Raw genomic sequence first — 7363 nt, forward strand, 5'->3', positions numbered from 1 at the left:
TAACATGAAATCTAACCTCTTCACAAATATGTGTACAATAATTATTGTTGACTGTAGGTACAATATTTATATAGAAGATCTCTGAGAACTTACTCATCTTGCTTAACTGAAACTTTATGCCTGTCGATTAGTAACTCCCTATTTCCCCTCCCACCAGCCCCTGGCAAACACCATCACCTCTTAGATTCTGTGAATCTAAACTAGAGAGAACAAACTGATGGTTACCAGAAGAGAGGTGTGGGGGGAGTTGAGTGAAATAGATGAAGGGGATTAAGAGTACACTTATGGTCATGAGCTCTGAGGAGTGTACAGAATCGTTGAATTGCTATATTGTGTAATTGAAACTAATATAACACTGTATGTTAACTATACTGGAATTTAAAAAATTTTTAAAAAATAAGAGAAATGTCTATTCAAGTTCTCAACCCTTTTTAAAATCAGGTTATTAGTTTTTTGTTTTGCTACTGAGTTGTAGGAGTTCCTTATCTATTTTGAAGATTAACCCATTACCAAATATACAGTTTGCAAATATTTTCTTCCATTCTGTAGATTGCCTTTTCACTCTTGATTGTTTCCTTTGCCTTGCAGAAGCTTTTTAATTTGATGTAGTCCCACTTGAACATTTTTTGTTTTGTTGCCTGTGTTTTTGATGTGATATCTGTGAAATCACTGCCAAGACCAGTGTCATGAAGCTTTGCCCCTATGTTTTTTTTCTAGGAGTTTTATAGTTTAAGGTCTTATGTTTAAGTTCTTAATCCATTTTGAGTTGATTTTTGTCTATGGTGTAAGATCAGGGCCCACTTTTATTCTTTTGCATTTAGATATCTACTTTTTCCAACATCTTTGTTGAAGAGACTATCCTTTCCTCATTGTATATCTTGGCACCTGTATTGAACATCAGTTGGCTGTAGGCATGTGGGTTTATTTCTGTGTCTTCTGTCCTGTTCCATCAGCCCATATGTCTGTCTTTATGCCAGTATCCTATTGCTTTAATTACTGTAGCTTTGTAATATATTTTTAATATCAGGATATACTGTGTGGAGCCTCTAGATTTGTTCTCCTTCAGGAGTGATTTGGCTATTTGTGGTCTTTTATGGTTTCATATCAATGATATAATTGCTTTTTTATTTCTGCAAAAAAAATGCTGTTAGTATTTTTTGATAAAGATTGGATTGAATCTGTAGATTGCTTTGGGTAGTGTGGCATCTTAACAATATTAAGTCTCCTGATCCATCAACATGGGAAACATCCATTTCCATTTGTTTGTGTTTTCTTTTCTTTTGTGTGTGTGTGTGTGTTTGTTTGTGTTTTCTTTAATGCCTTTCACCATTGTTTTGCATTTTCAATGTACAATCATTCATCTCTTTAATTAAGATTATTCCTAGGGTGCCTGGGTGGCTCAGTCAGTTAAGTGTCTGACTTTTTTTTTAAATTTTTATTTATTTATGATAGTCAGAGAGAGAGAGAGAGAGAGAGAGAGAGGCAGAGACACAGGCAGAGGGAGAAGCAGGCTACATGCACCAGGAGCCCGACGTGGGATTTGATCCCGGGTCTCCAGGATCGCACCCTGGGCCAAAGGCAGGCGCCAAACTGCTGCGCCACCCAGGGATCCCCTGACTTTCAATTTCAGCTCAGGTCATGATCTCACAGTTGTGAGATTGAGCCCTGCATTGGGTTCCACAGTGAGTATGGAGTCTGGTTGAGATTCTCTCTCTCCCTCTCCCTTTGCGTCCCCCACCTTGCATGCACACATGCTCACACACACACACATACACACACACACACACACTCTCTATTTCTCTTTTCTTCTCTCTCTCTCAAAAATATTATTCCTAAGTATTTTATTCTTTTTTAAAAAAGATTTTTAAAAATTATTAGAGAGAGAGAATGAGAGAGAGTGAGAGCCCTGACTCAGGGCTCCATCTCAGGATCCTGGGATCATGACCTGAGCTGCAGAAGCTTACCTGACTGAGCCACTCAGATGCCCCCCTAGTACTTTATTCTTTTTGGTGCTATTGTAAGTAGAATTGTTTTCCTAACTTCCTTTTCAGATTGTTTATTTTTAGAGTATAGAAATGCAGCTATTTTTGTATGTTGACTTTGTATCCTGCAACTTTACTAAATTCACTTACTCTAATTGATTTTTAATGGAATCTTCAGGGTTTTCTCTATATAGTATCATGTGATCTCTAAACAGGGATAATTTTACTTCTGCCTTTACAATTTGGCTGTCTTTTATAATTTTTTATTGCCCAATTGCTCTGGCCAGGCCTTCTAGGACTGTGTTAAATGGAAGTGGCAAGTGTGGGCATCCTTGCTTTGTTCCTGAACTTGGAGGAAAAACTTTCAATTTCACACTATTGAACATGATTTTAGCTGTGGGTTTTTCATATATGGCCTTAACTGTGTTGATACATGTTCCTTCTATTCCTAGTTTGTTGAGAGTTCTTATCATGAAAGGGTGTTGCATTTTATTAAATGCTTTTTCTGCATCTATTTAGATAATCATGTGATTTTTAGACTTTATTCTGTTACTATATTGCATTAACTGATTTTTGTATATTGAACCATGTTTCCACTTAAGGGATAAATCCCACTTGGTCATGGTGCATAATCCTTTTAATGTGCTTTTGGATTCATTTTGCCAATATTTTGTTGAGGTATTTTACATCTATATTCATTAGGGATATTGTTCTATAGTTTTCTTTTCTTGTGGTGTCTTTATTTGTCTTGGATAAGAGTAATGCTGGTGTCATAAAATGAGTTTAGAACTCCCTCATCTTCATTTTTTGGGGGCAGTTTGCAAAGAATTGGCTTTAATTCTTTTTAAATATTAAGATTTACCAGTGAAACCATCTAGTCTTGGGTTTTTCTCTGTTGAGAGGTTTTTTTGATTACTGATTAAATATCTATATTTTTATAGGTCTGTTCAGGCTTTATATTTCTTCATGATTTACTCTCATTAAGGTGTATGTTTCTAGGGATTTATTCACTTCTTCCAGGCTATTCATTTTGTTGGAGTATAGTTGTTAATAGCAGTCTTTGATGATCCATTTTATTTCTGTGCCATTGGTTGTAATCATTCTTCTTTCCTTCTAATTTTATATTTGAGTCTTCTCTGTTTTTTCCTTAGTCTAGTGAAGGGTTTTTCAATTTTGTTTATCCTTTCAAAGCCCCAACTCTTAGTTTTGTTGATTTTTTCTAGTGTTTCTCTATTTTCTTTTTTTAAAAGATTTTATGTATTTATTTGGGGGAGGAAAAGAGAGAGCATAAGCAGGGGGAGGGGCAGAGGAAGAGGGACAAGCAGACCCCCCTCTGAGCAGGGAGCTCAACTCAGGGGTCCATCCCAGGACCCTGCGACCATCACCTGAGCCTAAGATAGAGGCTTAACCCACTGAGCCACCCAGGCGCCCGTTTCTCTATTTTCTATTTCATTTATTCTGGTTCTAGTCTGTTATTTCCCCCCATCTGCTAACTTTGGGCTTTTTTGCTTTTTTTCTAGCTTCTTGGTGTGTAAAGTTAGGAAAGCCATGTTCTTTATTAAACAAATTATTTTGCATTTGATACAAGTAAAAACATTATTAGCAAAAAAAGTACCATTCATGATCTGTGGTGGCTAGTGATGCCTCCCCTTGCACTGAATGGTGATTGTGAGGAAAGGAAAAGCCTCAGTTCTATGCTCAGTGAGCATGGTGGTTCATATCAGAGGATCAGCAGACCAGAGTGCTTTGAAGGAGGTCCAAGGGTCAGGGGCACATCTGGGAGTGTGGGGGCTGGTCTGGGGGAGTGCAGAGTGGAAGGGAATGCTCTGCAAAGAAGATCAGAACAGTGCCATCTCCTCTGTGTGACAGAAAGCTGTCCGGACTAAAGCAGAATGTCCACTCCTACTCACAAGCATCTCTGGCCTCCAGGGCCTTTGGCAAAGAAAGAGATGAAAACACCATTTTGTTTTTATTTTTATTTTTTAATTTAATTTTAATTTAATTTTATTATTATTTTTATTTTTGAAAAGACCATTTGGAACCTGCCTCAAACTTGCAACTGCAGCAAGAGAAGTTAAGCCCTGCAAGGCCCACTCCAGTGAGTGCCTTTTGCTCTTTAGAGTGAATCTTGCTGTACTCAGAAGAAGTCATTGGGACTAATATGCTCCACCTTTCTCAGCTTTTATTTATGCAGGTGAGAAGTGGTGAGTGGCCAAGGAGAGCACAGGCTGCGAGGATCCAATACATGCAGAGACCCCCACCAGAACTGAACACCAGCGGGCACTCGAATGTTCCCAGGCAGGGCACCTGCTGGGGGCCCGGCAGTGGATAAAACCTTCCCCAGGCAGGCAGAGCTCTGTGCACCTGACATCTCTGAGAATAGCCAAGGCTCCTCTCACTGCAGGGAGAGTTCAGGGCACAACTGGAAGCAGAAAGAAAGCTGGCAGATGCTTTCTAGCCATTCTTTTTGCAATTCACCTGTTTTGTGCTAACAGAATTAAATTCTATGCATCTCACCTTGCAAACTCCCAAAATAAAGTCAGAACAAACCTCATCCTTTATGAGCAAGCTGTTGAACAGTGCTAAGCCTTCTCTGAAAAGTGAGAAAAATCACGAAACTTCATAAATCTGAGAATGAAACATTTGTGTTTCGCATGCCTCAAAGTAATTGTGTTGAGTAAGCCACGTCTACCACCACGTGGCAGCTTTCAGTCACTGCAGATTTTGTTACTTAACGGAGGCTGAAAACTAGTTCACCTTGGATGGGCAAATCCCAAAAGATGGCCAACATTAGCCCGTTTCTCTCAGCCTGGCTTGCTTTAGTGGAAGCTCTGAGAAACTTTTCATTATTGACGTTAGAATCCTCTAAAAGTTAGTTCCTGAATTATTTCTTGGTCAGATTAAGTTTCATACTGATGTGACATCAACCATTCTTTTGGAGTCTCCTGTTTTCTTAGGATCTTTTTAAAAATACTCTGCTTTTGTTGTTGTTGTTGTTTTTAATTTTTTATTTTTTTATGATAGTCATACAGAGAGAGAGAGAGAGAGGCAGAGACAGAGGCAGAGGGAGAAGCAGGCTCCATGCACAGGGAGCCCGACGTGGGATTCGATCCCAGGTCTCCAGGATCGCGCCCTGGGCCAAAGGCAGGCGCCAAACCGCTGCGCCACCCAGGGATCCCTGTTGTTTGTTTGTTTTAAAGATTATTTATTTATTCATTCATGAGAGACACACAGAGAGAGGCAACAGACATAGGCAGAGGGAGAAGCAGGCTCCCTGCGAGGAGCCTGATGTGGGACTCCATCCAGGACCCTGGGTCATGACCTGAGCTGAAGGCAGACACTTAACCACTGAGCCACCTGGGTGCTCCTTAAGTACGTTGCTTTGAATTGGCTGTTTGGTCAAGCAGATCTCTGTCTACCTGCCTCTCTCTCTCTCTCTCTTATTTTAATATCTAGAAACTGGGCTTCATAGAAGATCCGGATTTTGTGTGCGTGAAGCTTGAGCAATGTAAAAATCATTCTTAAGAAAACCTTAAAAAAAAATAGGCACAAAAAGGGACGTTACTATGCATGTGAAAGGAAAGGGCTTTGGAAGGCATCTGTGCAGATGAGAGGCTTAAGCCCTGTGACTTTTGCAAGGAATCCACCTTTGCCTGGTTTACTTGCAGCTCTCCTTTCCCACTGCAACTGAGCACCACTCTAACTCTCAAGGGCTGCTTTGTTCCTGCTTTTTGTAGTTTACAGGATAAACCACATTTTATTCACTTTCTAAAATAGCCGCGTAAGGACCTGTCCTGGTTTTTCTCTCCCACCTGTGGCTGGAAACAAATTGTGTCATCATCACTCTGAGATATTGACTCGCCCTGGACACTATAGGCTCTGGTTGGGACCAAGATCCCGGATTTCCTTCCCAGCTAGTGTCTGATGTTGCAGGAAGTGTATTGCTATAGACTGAATGCTTTTGTGCCCATCCCCCCCTTTCATGTGTTGAAACTTAACCCCTAATGTGATGGCATTAGGAAGGGAGGCCTTTTGGAAGCATGAGAACAGAGCCTCGTGAATAGGATTGGTGCCCTTATAAAAGAGACCTCAGAGAGCTTTCTTCCCCCATCTGCCCTGTGAGGACACAGCGAGAAGATGGCCATGTATGACCAGCAAGTAAGATCTCACCAGACACCAAACCTGCCAGCACCTTGATCGTTGACTTCTAGCCTCCAAAACTATAAGAAATAAATTTCTGTTGTTTATAGGCCACCCAGCCTGTAATATTTTGTTATAGCAGCCAGAATGGACTAAGACTCATGTGTAGTTATCAAAAAGTGTTACTCTGTCATCTCCTACTGAGGGACAAGGAAATATTACCTCACGTTTATCCACAGTCTGGTAAAATACAGGTTTTTGTTTGTTGTTGTTGTTGTGTTTTTTTTTTTTTTTTTTTTTTTTTTAAGGCTAACTAGGGAGCTAGTTAAAACTTTTTAAGCAGAAAAGATGAAGTCAGCTTATGGAGAAGGATTGGAAATTCGACCCTCTACCCCTGAAGCACAATTGCTTTCCAGTGGCTGAAGTCAGTGCACACTTTTCGTACTCTAAACATTTGGCATACCTCAAAATGGTTTTCACAATGTTAAGTGGATGCCTAGTTGCAGTTATGTATTATAAGTAATTAAAATATGCCCCTATTGAAGGATGTTTCCAGTTTTTAATTTTATAAGTAAGACAGCAATATACTCTGCTTTTAAACATGGCTATTTCTGTATTTACTTATTTATTTTTGCTTCTGCTAAATTAATTCTCTAAAAACCTGAGTGGGATTCCAAGACAATAACTATGAAGATATTGCTAGGTATAGTCATAACGTTTTCCAATAGAAATGTACCAATTTATTTTTATTTTTTAAAAAAGGTTTTATTTACTTATTTGAGAGAGAGAGAGTGCGAGCAAGAGAGCAAGCATAAGGTGGTGGTGGGGTGGGGAGTGGAGGCAAAGGGAGAAGCAGATTCCCCGCTGAGCAGGGAGTCTGGGAGCTGGATCCCAGGACCCCAGGATCATGACCTGAGCAGAAGGCAGATGCTTAACCGACTGAGCCCCCCAGGCGCCCAGAAATGTACTAATTTATAACTGTAGTATTTCAATAGCATGCTGGCCCAGCCATTTCAGGTTCCCTAGTCTTGGGCTCCCAGGTGTATCACATGAAAACTATACTCCGTTGTTTTCCTTGGTGTAGCCTCTTGTGTTTATGGCAACTTGTTCATTCCAAGGAGGCAGCAGGCATAGTCTGAAGAATATCAGCCAGAGTAGCTTCAGGGTTTAGAGAAAGTAGCAGTGTGTCCAGCAATGGGAAGTGGGGAGAATAAGGGAAACTCTGCAGAGTGAGCAAGTAA

General features: G+C 40.2%; 1 long non-coding RNA gene across 1 annotated transcript; it reads left to right on the forward strand.

The window, feature by feature from the left end:
- The first annotated feature begins 2311 nt into the window (after positions 1–2311).
- On the forward strand, positions 2312–4974 carry LOC140634675 (uncharacterized). The gene is made up of 2 exons (XR_012032069.1): positions 2312–4080; positions 4162–4974. It is a non-coding gene; the product is annotated as an uncharacterized lncRNA (long non-coding RNA).
- The last annotated feature ends 2389 nt before the right edge of the window (positions 4975–7363 follow it).

The sequence above is a fragment of the Canis lupus genome, chromosome 6 (genome assembly GCF_048164855.1).
Source record: "Canis lupus baileyi chromosome 6, mCanLup2.hap1, whole genome shotgun sequence".
Lineage (NCBI taxonomy): Eukaryota > Metazoa > Chordata > Mammalia > Carnivora > Canidae > Canis > Canis lupus.